Genomic DNA, 14,224 nt, shown 5'->3' with positions numbered 1-14,224 from the left:
GCCACTTAGATGTCTTCTGTTTCTCACTTTTCCAACATTTCTACACCTATAAACTAAAATAAAATGATCATGGTGCCACACACTGTGCCTCTAAATATAATAGCACCATACACTGCGCCCCTGAATAGAATTGTGTCAAACACTGTATAGATAGCGTCACACACACATCCCCCTGTAGATAGCGTCACACACACAGCCCCTGTAGATAGCGTCACACACACAGCCCCTATAGATAGCGTCACATACACAGCCCCCTGTAGATAGCGTCACACTCACAGCCCCCTGTAGATACCGCCACACACACAGCCCCTGTAGGTAGTGCCACACACACAGCCCCAGTAGATAGTGTCACACACACAGCCCCTGTAGATAGCATCACACACACAGCCCCTGTAGATAGCATCACACACAGCCCCTGTAGATAGCGTCACACACACATCCCCCTGTAGATAGCGTTACACAAACAGCCCCTGTAGGTAGTGCCACACACACACAGCCCCTGTAGATAGCGTCACACACACAGCCCCTGTAGATAGCATCACACACACAGCACCTGTAGATAGCGTCACACACAGCCCCTGCAGATAGCGTCACACACACATCCCCCTGTAGATAGCATTACACACACATCCCCCCTGTAGATAGCGTCACACACACAGCCCCTGTAGATAGCGTCACACACACAGCCCCTGTAGATAGCGTCACACACATCCCCCTGTAGATAGTGTCACACACATCCCCCTGTAGATAGCGTCACACGCACATCCCCCTGTAGATAGCGTCATACAAACAGCCCCTGTAGATAGCGTCACATGCAGCCCCTGTAGATAGTGTCACACACACAGCCCCTGTAGATAGCGTCACACACACATCCCCCTGTAGATAGTGTCACACACATCCCCCCTGTAGATAGTGTCACACACACATCCCCTGTAGATAGTGTCACACACACATCCCCCTGTAGATAGCGTCACACACACAGCCCCTGTAGATAGCGTCACACACACATCCCCCTGTAGATATCGTCACACACACAGCCCCTGTAGATAGCGTCACACACACATCCCCCTGTAGATAGCGTCACACACACATCCCCCTGTAGATAGTGTCATACACACATCCCCCTGTAAATAGTGCCACACACAGCAGTGATGAAGGGAGGGAGTGAGTGATGGAGGGATGAAGGGAGGGATGAAGAGAGGGAGGGAGTGAGTAATGGAGGGATGGAGGGAGTGAGTGAGTGATGAAGGGAGGGGGTAATGGAGTGATGAATTGATGAAGAGATGGAGTGAGGGATGAAGGGATGGGGGTTTGGTGGGCGGGGTCACATGGGCATGACGTCGTCAAAGGTCCTTTAGCCTACTATTTTATGTAGAGAGGTGTAACTGTCACTATCCCGGCTAAGTCCGCCCCGAATTGCTCTCCCTGCACCTTCTCCCCATCTCTGCAATGACAGCAGCGCAAGTGCGCTCCATAGTTTTTAAGATTATGTGCAGTCATGGGCCCCCTGGGTGCCTTGGGCCCCAGGCGGCCGCTCGAAACGCCCATATGAAGATCCGCCATTGGCATCCATTACCGTGATACTACCCCCTTTATCTGACATTTTTATAACAATTTCAAGATTGTCTTGCAGTGATTTTATTTCAGCATTGTGTCTAGCCGAGATATTGTGTTTACTCTTCTTCTGTTTACTAGCATCAAATAATATTTGTAGCTCCCGCTCAATGACAGATTGATATTTGACCATAGATTCAGTCCTTGACTGGATAGGATAGAACCTAGGGTTCGGTGTACAGAAATGTTCTGCCACATTTGTTGTTTGAGAAGGTTCCTGTCCAGCTAATTCTTCCAAACATAGCAATGTGGTTTGCTCCTGGAACATAAGGGATCGATATTCATTCGTATTACAATAATCCACTTCAGAGTTTGTACTAGTAGGCACGATATTCAAGTCTTGTATAGTTGAGAAGTGTCTCTTAATTGTAAGATTGCGAACAGAGTTATTAATATCTAATAATGTACTGAATATGTCAAAATTTCGTTTTGGTGCAGAATTGAGACCCAGAGATAGGACCTCAATTTCAGCTGGTGTGAGGGGAGTTCCTGAGAGATTGATCACACCCATATTTTTATTTAATTCCTGCGGTTCCGTAGACAGCGCGGTTCTTCCACATCCAAAGTTTTTGTGATGTTTCCTCCCACCTCTCTTGCCCCGTTTTTTGACACATGATATGTATTACTTTGTTGTTGTTCACGGGAGTATTGATTTCTCAGTTTATCGCTGTCCGGTCCATCCAAACCTCCATCCGTGGAATCCAAATCTGTGAAGCTGAAGCTGACCCTGTTCACACTTTTGTTATGCTTTCTGGATTTTCTGCAGTGTTTTAATATTGGTTTGATTCCCTGTGCTCTATCTCGTTTGTGCCATGCATAAACTTCATTATTGGCATAGTCGTGTAGATCACGCTGAAATTTTGACTTTTTGACCTCAGTAATTGATTTTTTAAATTGTTCTATAAATTTGTTGGTTCGCAATTCTAGAACCATAAGTTCTGGTAGGTCAGAGGAAATACTGAGTTGTTCCTTCATATTGGTGATATCTGTTTGCAATTCAGACATTTTAACCTCTTCATGTTTGGTAATAAGTCTCATCAGATTTAACGAACATTGAGTTAATATTGCGTTCCAATCATCATTGAATTCTTCTGAATAATTGAATGTAGGAATCTTTTTTAGTATATAAACTGTTAGGAAGCTCCTGAACACTAATTTATACATAAATTATATTGTTTGGTGTCCAGGGCGAGGATGGGTATCATTCCCTGGCATCTGGTGGAGATTGGAGATTTAGGTAAAATTAAGATGCCACAGTACCCTTCCCACAGTGCCAGTCATGGAGCCCCTCCATTTGTACTAGCCACAAAGTCTACTTTGAAAGTGTTAGCCAAAATTACCCGCTTACAGTTTCGGCCATGGCACAGCCTTTACAGTGAAGACCACATTGCACTACACATAGTACTAGCAGTGACCACAAGCCCTAAAAAATGTTCCAATATAAAGACATTTGGTACTCCGGTTTAATTTGCAAAATATTGTGTTGTTTATTTTCCATACGTTATATAATTAGCTGTATGTTCTCCCTAAAAAAAAATAATAATTTTGCTCTCTAGAATGCAGTTTGTACAGAAGTATTCTCCATGCATATGGCACCTGTTAAAGCCTGTACAGCAGTACTGTGCGCTGTGGCATAATCTATATTGCATGTAAAAGACAGAGCTAATGACAAAACAATTAGTAGGCAAGTATAACTGGAATCATTGGGAATACTGGTATGGCGTGTTGTTTCCATCATAATCTATACATCTTCCAATATCATGTACTTTTTGTGGAATGCTTTAAAATGAAGTAGCATCTTTACCACATTTCGATAAAACTTTACGGTCTGCTGTCTATGTACATAGTTACATAGTTACATAGTTACATAGTTAGTACGGCTGAAAAAAGACACATGTCCATCAAGTTCAACCAAGGGACGGGAAAGGGGAAGGAAAAATTTCTACACATAGGAGCTAATATTTTTTTGTTCTAGGAAATTATCTAACCCTTTTTTAAAGCCATCTACTGTCCCTGCTGTGACCAGCTCCTGCGGTAGGCTATTCCATAGATTCACAGTTCTCACGGTAAAGAAGCCTTGTCGCCTCTGCAGCTTGAACCTTTTTTTCTCCAGACGGAGGCAGTGCCCCCTTGTTTTTTGAGGGGGTTTTACAAGGAACAGGATTTCACCATATTTTTTGTATGTGCCATTAATATATTTATATAAGTTAATCATGTCCCCCCTTAGTCGTCTTTTTTCAAGGCTAAATAGGTTTAATTCTTTCAATCTTTCCTCATAACTTAGATTCTCCATGCCCCTAATTAGCTTCGTTGCTCTTCTTTGTATTTTTTCCAACTCCAGGGCATCCTTTCTATGAACTGGAGCCCAGAACTGAACTGCATATTCTAGATGAGGCCTCACTAATGCTTTGTAAAGTGGTAATATTACATCCCTGTCCCGTGAGTCCATGCCTCTTTTAATACACGACAATATCCTGCTGGCCTTTGAAGCAGCTGATTGACACTGCATGCTGTTATTGAGTTTATGATTTACAAGTACACCCAGATCCTTCTCAACAAGTGAATCTGCCAGTGTAGCTCCCCGTAGGACATATGATGCATGCAGGTTGTTGGTACCCAGATGCATAACTTTACATTTATCTACATTAAACTTCATCTGCCAAGTGGACGCCCAAACACTTAGTTTGTTTAAATCTGCCTGCAATTCATGAACATCTTCCATAGACTGAACTATATTGCATAGCTTGGTGTCATCTGCAAAAATAGAAATAGTGCTATTAATCCCATCTTCTATATCATTAATAAATAAGTTGAATAATAGTGGTCCCAGCACTGAACCCTGGGGTACACCACTTATAACCGGGGACCATTCAGAGTAGGAATCATTGACCACAACTCACTGGATACGGTCCTTGAGCCAATTCTCAATCCAATTACAAACTATATTTTCTAAACCTATAGTCCTTAATTTACCCATTTGGCGTCTATGGGGGACAGTGTCAAATGCCTTTGCAAAGTCCAAAAACACTAAATCCACAGCGGCCCCTCTGTCTAGACTTCTGCTCACCTCTTCATAAAAACAGATTAGGTTAGCTTGGCAACTTATGTCCTTAGTAAAACCGTGCTGGCTGTCACTTATAATGCTATTTATTGTCACATAATCCTGTATATAGTCCCTCAATAGCCCCTCAAACATTTTCCCCACGATGGATGTTAAGCTTACTGGTCTATAATTACCCGGGGAAGACCTAGAGCCCTTTTTGAAAATAGGCACCACATTTGCGCTGCGCCAGTCCCTTGGCACTATACCAGTCACTAGAGATTCTCTGAATATTATGAAAAGGGGGACAGAAATAACTGAACTAAGCTCTTTAAGAATTCTAGGGTGTAACCCATCTGGTCCCGGGGCCTTGTGCACATTTATTTTATTTAATTTAGCTTGGACCATATCTACATTCATCCAATTCAGTATATCAACTGATATATTAACAGCACTGGCACCGGCTACATCAGCTGCTCTTTCTTCTGTTGTATATACAGAGCTGAAGAACCCATTTAGTAACTCTGCCTTCTCTTGATCCCCTGTGATCAACTCCCCATTACCATTATCTAGGGGTCCTACATGTTCAGACCTTGGCTTTTTAGCATTTATATACTTGAAGAATTTTTTGGGATTTGTTTTACTATCCTTGGCCACCTGCCTTTCATTTTGTATTTTTGCTAATTTTATTACCTTTTTACAGATTTTATTAAGCTCTTTATATTTTACAAAGGCTGCAGATGTACCCTCAGATTTGTATTTTTTAAATGCCCTTTTTTTGTCGTGTATTGCCCCTTTCACAGAAGGTGTAAGCCATGTGGGGTTTAATTTGAGTCGTTTATACTTGTTACCTATAGGAATAAATTTTGCACTATAATAACTCAAAGTAGATTTGAAAATCTCCCATTTATCATTTGTTCCATTATTTGACATTAGTTCTTCCCAGTCTGTATCCTGAATTGCAGCCTTCATCCTGGGGAAATGGGCTTTCTTAAAATTAAATGTTTTTGCCCTCCCAGCCTGCGTTTGTTTTTTACAGTATAGGTAAAATGTAACTATATTATGATCACTGTTACCGAGGTTTTCACGAACATTGACATTCCCAACAAGATCTGCATTATTAGAAATGACCAGATCCAACAGAGCTTCACCTCTAGTCGGGTCTTCCACAAACTGGCCCATAAAATTTTCCTGCAACAGGTTGAGGAAATGTCTCCCCTTTGCAGTTGAAGCCGAACCATGACACCAATTAATATCCCGGAAATTAAAATCTCCCATTATCACTACAGTACCCGCCTGTGCAGCCTGCTCCATCTGTTTATATAGCTGAACTTCCATCTCCTCAGTTATATTGGGGGTCTATAGATGACACCAAAAGTAATTTTTTCAGTGTTTACCTCCCTTTCTAGTTCCACCCACAAGGTTTCAACCTCCTCACAGTAATCACCCACTATTGTCTCTTTCAGACTCGCCTTCATATCATTTCTCACATACAGACATACACCACCGCCTTTCCTATTTGTCCTGTCTTTCCGAAAAAGTGTAAAACCCTGTAGATTTACAGCCCAGTCAAGTGAAGAGTCCAGCCATGTTTCAGCAACACCAACTAGATCTATATTTTCTTCCAGTATCAAGGCCTCCAGCTCCCCCATTTTGCTTGCTAGACTTCTGCCATTTGTGAACATACACTTTAACTTGCCTGTCAGTTTTTCACTTTTATTATCAGAAATGTGATTTGACATTAATTGGGCCTTTTTATTTACACTGATGTTTTGTAACGAAAGGATCTCCTTATCTTGTTGTCTAGTCCTCTCCCCACATTCTGTTTCTCCCCCCACCAATATAGTCTGACCCCTCTCTAACTTGGCTACCCCTTTTTTTTCTACATTGACCTCCCTCCTCAGCCCTAGCTTAAATACTCCGCCACCCCAGCTAGAATTCTCTCCCCCAGCACAGCGGACCCCCTTCCATTTAGGTGCAAATCATCTGCAGAATACAGTTTGTACCCCAATGAAAAGTCAGCCCAGTGCTCTAGGAACCCAAATCCTTCTCCTCTACACCAAGACTTCAGCCATGCATTTAACTCCCTGAGCTCCCACTGTCTTTCCTGTGATGCGCATGGCACAGGCAGTATTCCTGAGAATACTACTTTGGAGGTCCTTCCCTTCAGCTTGTATCCTAGTTCTTTAAAATTATTCTTAAGGCTGCTCCACCTACCATTTATTCTGTCGTTGGTACCGACATGGACCACGACAGCTGGATCATCACCAGCCCCTCCCAGCAATTTGTCCACCCGTTCCACCACATGCCGAACCCTGGCACCAGGGAGACAGCAAACCATTCGGTTGAGGTGGTCTTGTCAACAAATTATTCTATCCGTCTTCCTGATTATAGAATCCCCTACGACAATCATTTGTCTTGGCTTACCTGCATTACCATCCCACCGACTACTAGATGGGCTGTTCTCCCAGCTGTTAGAGAGATCAGTATCCACTAGGGCTGCCATTTCTGAGACTGACACCCTCGCATCATCACACAACTTGGCAATTTTGCCTGGAATGTCAGAAACCGGATCGGCCTTCCTTTTCTTTGACCCCTTTCTACTGCCCCTAACTACATTAACCCAGCTACTTACCTGATCCTGCTCACCCATGTCTTCACCCTCCAGTTCTAACCCACTAACTGCATGCTCCGTGAGCAGCAAGCTCAGCTCAAGATTGTCTATCCTCCTCAGTGTTGCATTCTGCTCCTCCAGATCTCTAATACGAGCTTCCAGGTGACCAACATGCTCACATCTGCCACAGAGGTATTCACCCTGGAACTCCGCCTCCAGTCGTGCATACATATGGCAAACTGTGCACTGAAGAAAACCTTCAATCTTGCTATCCATTATCCAAGTTACAAAAAAAAACAGCGAACAGGTGTTAATCAAAAAGAAAAAGTAGAAGAGTACTTACTGGGGCTTTAACTCCTCTTTTCAACTCCGGTTTTTGGAACTCCACTTGATCTACAACCCACTTGTTTTTTCAAGCCACAGAGCAGGCTCTACAGAGTACTGAGGCCTGATTTATACCACCTGGTACCAGCTAACCCCTCCCCCTTAGTCAACTACTCAGGAAGGAAGCTGCAAAGGAAAAATGGTTTTAAATAATGTCACTTTTGCAAACTTTGTAGCAATCAATACATATATCACATACAATGGCCCCCCACTTTATCACACACAACACAGTAAGTCAATCCGGTTTTTGGAACTCCACTTGATCTACAACCCACTTGTTTTTTCAAGCCACAGAGCAGTACCCATGAACAAAGATTTTGAGTTATTCTTTTACACAACACTTTTAGACTCTAACAACGCCTGTATATCTTCTAGTTAATACGGGTCAGCAAGACCTCTCTGCATCTAACACATTTCTATGTGATCTCTGATCTATTTCAGGTAGCTGCAGTGGTTAAGTGAATAAGTGGTTCATTTCATGCCAGCATCATTATAATCAGTCGTAAGTCTCTGCATGCATTGCATTTTTCTCCATTACTTTAATTTCTTAAGAAAACTGCATCCCCATGAATAGATATTCTGGAAATGTTTAACATATTGCATTGTCTTATTCTGTATGTTTCATGGTTTAATATTTAGGGACATTTAGTGTCATTTTAAAATAAATATTTACTAAGTCCAACATATAAAACCTTTGAGGAAGTTTAAATGGCACATGCCAATGATTATAATGTACTTTTGTTTTTTTAAATTGGATTGGACCAGTTTAAAACAGTGAATTTTTTCCTTCTTAACCACCCTTATATACTTTAGGATGTGTGCTTTGGGTCCTTTTCCTGCTGTCTTGGGAGTACATTTCACTCTAAAATTCCTGAGTAATCTTCAGATTTCATTGTCCCTCTAACACGTTCAAGGTCACCTGTCCCAGATGCAGCAATGCAGCCTCAGATCATTATGGATCCTCCACCATGTTCCATTGTTGTTAGGATGCACATTTCCGTTCACATTGCTGGGCTGGACATTGTGTGCAGCGTAGCATAAAACACCCGGACACTAAGCAGCGTCAGGACTTTGTATGTGTCGCGCCACAGACCGTCTGATGTAGCAATATGAGGGTATTCGGGGTGGCCTCCTGCAGGCAATGGAAGACACAAAAGCGGTTAGTAAAGAAGTTTGATCGATTGCACAATCGTATTCTCTATGAGGAGGTATCACTTCGGAGTCCTCTTTAGAGAAAACATCAGCGAAGTCCTGAACAAACTCAGATAGAGTGTTCACCTCCTCAGGGAGAGAAATAGAATTAACAGAAAAACATGACGTCATTCATTCATTACCCCAATTGGTAAGATCCCCAGTATTCCAGTTAAACATGGGATTATGCATCTGCAACCAGGGAAGGCCTAAAACCAAATTGGACGATAATCCCTGCATCACCAGTACAGAGCACTGCTCCAAATGCATGGAGCCAACAAGGAGTTCAAAAACAGGGGTATGCTGTGTAAAATAACCATTAGCAAGAGGAGTGGAGTCGATACCCACTACCGGGACAGGTTTCAGCAAATCAATCAATGGCATAGCTAGAGACATAGCAAATTCCACAGACATAATATTAGCAGAAGACCATGAATCCACGAAGGCTCTGCCGGTAGCAGACCTACCACCAAAAGAGACCTGAAAGTGAAGCAAGATTTTATTAGGTTTCATCTTTACGGGAAATACCTGTGCGCCCAAGTGACCTCCCCGATGATCACTTAGGCGCGGAAGTTCTTCCGGCTGCTTATTCTTACGCTTAGGACAGTTGTTCACTTGATGCTTGTCATCCCCACAGTAGAAGCAGAGACCATTCTTCCTGCGGAACTCACTACGTTGTTGGGGGGACACGGAGGCCCCGAGTTGCATAGGTACATCCGAGTCTTCCATGGAAGAACGAAGCAACGGAGCCTCGGGAGGCATCATGGGGGAGTCAGAGGAGAAGGCACAAAAACGTTCAAGTCGTCGTTCCCTGAGACGTCGGTGAAGTCGTACCGCTACAGCCATAACCTGATCTAGGGAATCAGCAGAGGGATAGCTAACTAGCAGGTCTTTCCGGGCGTTCGACAGACCCAATCTAAACTGGCACCTCAAGGCAGGGTCATTCCACCGAGAAGCTACACACCACTTCCTAAAGTCAGAACAATACTCCTCTACAGGTCTCTTACCCTGACGTAAGGTCACCAGCTGACTCTCGGCAAAGGCAGTCTTGTCGGTCTCGTCATAAATTAGCCCGAGAGCAGAAAAGAAAAGATCAACGGAGGAAAGTTCAGGGGCGTTAGGAGCAAAGGAGAAGGCCCATTCTTGGGGCCCGTCCTGGAGCCGGGACATAATTATACCCACCCGCTGGCTCTCAGAACCTGAGGAGTGGGGCTTTAAGCGAAAATAGAGCTTACAACTCTCCCGAAAGGAGAAAAAAGTCTTCTGGTCCCCTGAGAAACGGTCAGGCAACTTGAGGTGGGGTTCGAGAGGTGAGCATCACGCAGGTTGTCCCTCTGAGCCAGGGCCTGGACCTGTAGGGAGAGGCCCTGCATCTGCTGAGCCAGGGTCTCAAGGGGGTCCATAGATGTGTCAGGGACCAGGGTAGACTAGGTATATGGGCCTGTGATTATGTAATGACAGGGTAGGGAGACAGACAAGTGAGCCCTAATCCACCCGCCACTCAGTCCCTGCCTACATGCAACGACCCGTCCTCAGCGACGGGGTACAACTGGGCGACGCTCTCCCACTCCTAAGCCTGCCATCCTGAGTGGTGGAAGATGGAGTCAGTCTCACAGACATAGGAGCAGGTGCAAACTGATTGCCCACGGGCGTCGACACAGAAGCTGTGTCTGGCAAATCCTTTACAGCAACATTACGTGGTCTGTCACTTCGTGACTGAGTTGCTGTGGTTGCTAAATGCTTTCACATTGCAATAATACCATGCAAAGTTGATTGTGGAATATCCAAGAGGGAAGAAATTTCATGAACTGACTTGTTGCAACAGTGGCATCCTATTACAGAACCACGCTCTAATTCAGTGAGCACTTTAGAATAGCCTATTTTTTCACAAATGTTTGTAAAGGCAGATGCATGGCTAGGTGCTTGATGTTATACACCCCTGGCAATGGAACTGAATGAAACACCTGAATTCAACGGTTAAGAGATGTATCCCAATACTTTTATCCATTTAGTGTATCTAAGAGTATCATTGCTTCTTCCCATAACACTGTGTGTGTATAAATACCATCAGGCATCTGCCCCAAAAAAAGAATCATTTTTAAACCGCTTGTTAATTTTAAAAAGCATAAAAAAATCAAACAGTGCAGTGTGTTTTTAAACAGACTGTTATGACCAGCCACCATCCATATACCCATAGCCATATATGTTACTGTCATTTTGACATTACTAATGCTGTCTTTGCATTAAAGAGCTTGAAAGGGTTTGGATACAGTCCTAGAAGACATCGAAGTGTTATACTCGACTTTTAAGGCCAATCGGGGCAATTTCGATTCGGGAAAAATTTATTCGAGCCAAATCGAATCTGACGGTCGATTCGATAGAATTGGACCTGAAACTAATTTTGGGATATTCGCTCACCTCAATTTAGTATACATTGATATACACTGAACACTTTGTTTAATGCATATTTTCTGTATCATATTTTATATAACTTAGGCTGCTTTAAAATAATAATGGACTTTATAAGGAAAAAAAATTTTTTTTTTTTCTTTTTTCTTTGGAATTGTATTTCCTTCTAAAACATTTAACTAACATTTTTCGAAATTTTATTTGTTAAGTCATACTAGTGGACTAGTAGAAAGGTATTCACAGCACACTCTTCAGAGGTATTTGCAAAGGTGGATTTTTATTGCATTTACAATTCAAGAGAAGATGCATGCCAGTATGTATAACATGCAACGTAAATGACAAGTTACATCAACGTTTCGGTCCTCCCATACCTTAGTCTCCAAGTCGCAGATAAATGTTAATAAGGAGGGTATGGAAGCGCCGTCAGCATCTTTGGTTTTAGCATGTGTGGACTAGACTGTGTGATACTCTAATCTCTCATATAATACACTGCAATACTTTTATATTGCAGTGTCTTATTCCTGTTAGTGTAAAACTACTAGACAACCTATTAGGCCTTGGCAGGGCCTTATAGACTTCCGTACATTGCAGTGCTGGGGGCCATTGTTAGGCCCCTTGCTGTCAAAGCAACCCATCTGCACACCGTGGTCACATTGAGAGGGTGCCGATAAGGTGACAGAGGATGCCTCCTCCCCCTGTCTCACCCCTGAGATGCCGCAGTTAGCATTGATCGCGGCATCTATGGGGTTAAACGGACAGGATTTATCTCCAATCCCGGCCGTGAGAGTGGGGTGTCATCTGAATAATACAGCTGGCACCAGCAAGTGATGTTGCAGGTACAGGAGATGTACATAGATGCCGCGATCAATGCTCACAGCACCGTATTAGTATGTTGGTTTGTGGGAACTAAATATTAGAGAATATTTCTCACTAGTTAATGAGTAGAAAGGAGAAAAAAACTGTGGAAATACCAGTGCTGCCGACATATACATAAATCAACGATGATACAGAGTGGGTGAAAGAGGGATTTTATTAGCCTCATAAAACAATGGCAATGCGTTTCAACGCTGGTCCAGAGTCTTCATCAGGCCGATATACAGTTACAAAAACATAGCAGCGTTAAATATAGCACAAGACAATTAAGAACAGGCTGAAAAAGCCGCCAACATTCACTGAAAATGACGTCATCAGGGTCAGAGAAAGTCTGACTGACAGTAATTGTAACCAATGCAGAATAAGCGGCTGGCAACAGCTAGACCTTAGCACAAAGTAACAAAGGCCACCGAGTTGACTAAAAACCTAACAAAGCACAGCTGATGTACAGAAGGTCTCTGACTCTAAAAAAATATCCTTGCATCGAGTAGACTACGAACTAAGAGATCACATACACCAAATATGTTCCCCACTTTGGTAGGCTCCTATAAATGTGGTTAACAGATGTGTCTTTGCTGCCAATGCATATCACATAGAGTGGTTGCATTTACTTCAGCTACCACTCTAGAAGAATTTTCCATCAAATCCATTCTCAATTGTAGCAGTAACTATGTCATCTATCTGCTTCGTTGCCTGTGAGGACTCCAGTATGTTGGGGAACCATACAGGCCTTACGAATGAGGGTCAATAAACATAGGTTCAACACCAATTTGGGTTATCTGAAGCACAGTGTCTCACATCATAGCACAACAACCCACAATTGCACCTTTGCTGCGGTCACAGTAAACCCTATTGAACACATAGCATTGAAGCTGAAAGGGTGAAACCCTTGGTCGAGCAATGAACTTGGCGAGCCACATGCTTGCTGTTTTAACTTTTGATATGCTTTTATCTGCCTTATACTTTGTGTGTATAAATAAATTGTGTGCTGTGAAGCCAACTTGCAGTGTTGCACCTTTCATCCTTATTTTTAAAGGTAATCTGTTTGGATACCTGGAAATACCTGAGAGCCAGCATCTGGATATCAATGCAATGTGGAACTACAGAGCCTAGAAAACAAAGCACAACATTGGGACTAATTGTCTATCGCTTATGTGCGATAGAAGTGCGGAAGTGGCATCCTCTAAAGAAACTGGGACTGTATCTGAGTAATGTTTGAGCAGCGATCTTGTGTATTTACTGTATTATATTGGGTGGCGTGGATTTCACCCTGTTGCCTGCTTTGGTTTAGCTTATTTTGAGAAGAGTGCGGAGGAGAAATTTTTATTTTGGTAATATAAAAATGTATGTTCTATTTGACAGTAAGAGAATTTGTACAGGGAAATAGCATTGTATCGCTTGAACACCGGGGCTAATGCTTATTCAATTGTATGAGAATTGACTGATATTACGTGTCAGGATACTAGTATCAAATATTAATATTTACTGACTTTGAAGATATGGACGTTTCTTTTTTGGTTGCTGCACCCAGGTACACTAGACGTTTGTGTAAATTCACAGATAACACATTTTATTGTTTAGTGATGAACTGTCCATACTGTATCGCTGTGTGTCTCTGACTTTATACGTAGGCACACTGGTTTTTTTTGTCATGGATTCACACAAAATTCATAGGAAACAAAACTGTAGCATGTTCCATCGCATGCCGGATTATGAAAGTATTCTCTCCTAGGAGAATTGCTTCAGGAAAGTACAGATGTAGCACAGTTTATCTTGACTCTGATAACTTGCTGCTGATATCACACAACAAAAAAGTCAAGTTAAAGTTTATTTTGCCACTGTGTATTTAATGCATTACGAGTCTGTCACATTCCTTGTTCTCAGAGCTGGTCTGAGAGGTAGGCGAGGGTTAAATCTTGAGTGGTTTGCTTGCTGTCACTCAATCATCCAGTATAGCCTTATATATAACACCAGTGGTGCTAGACTTCTTTGCCAGAGATTAACTTCCTGTGGCTCATTTGTTCTTTGTCTGCTGTGAGATCTACTTCTTGTTACCTTGTTGTCTGACCCCGGCTTCCCTGACCATTCTCTTGTATTTC

This window comes from Rhinoderma darwinii, chromosome 4, assembly GCF_050947455.1.
Source record: "Rhinoderma darwinii isolate aRhiDar2 chromosome 4, aRhiDar2.hap1, whole genome shotgun sequence".
NCBI lineage: Eukaryota > Metazoa > Chordata > Amphibia > Anura > Rhinodermatidae > Rhinoderma > Rhinoderma darwinii.
This window is presented reverse-complemented; position numbering follows the sequence as displayed.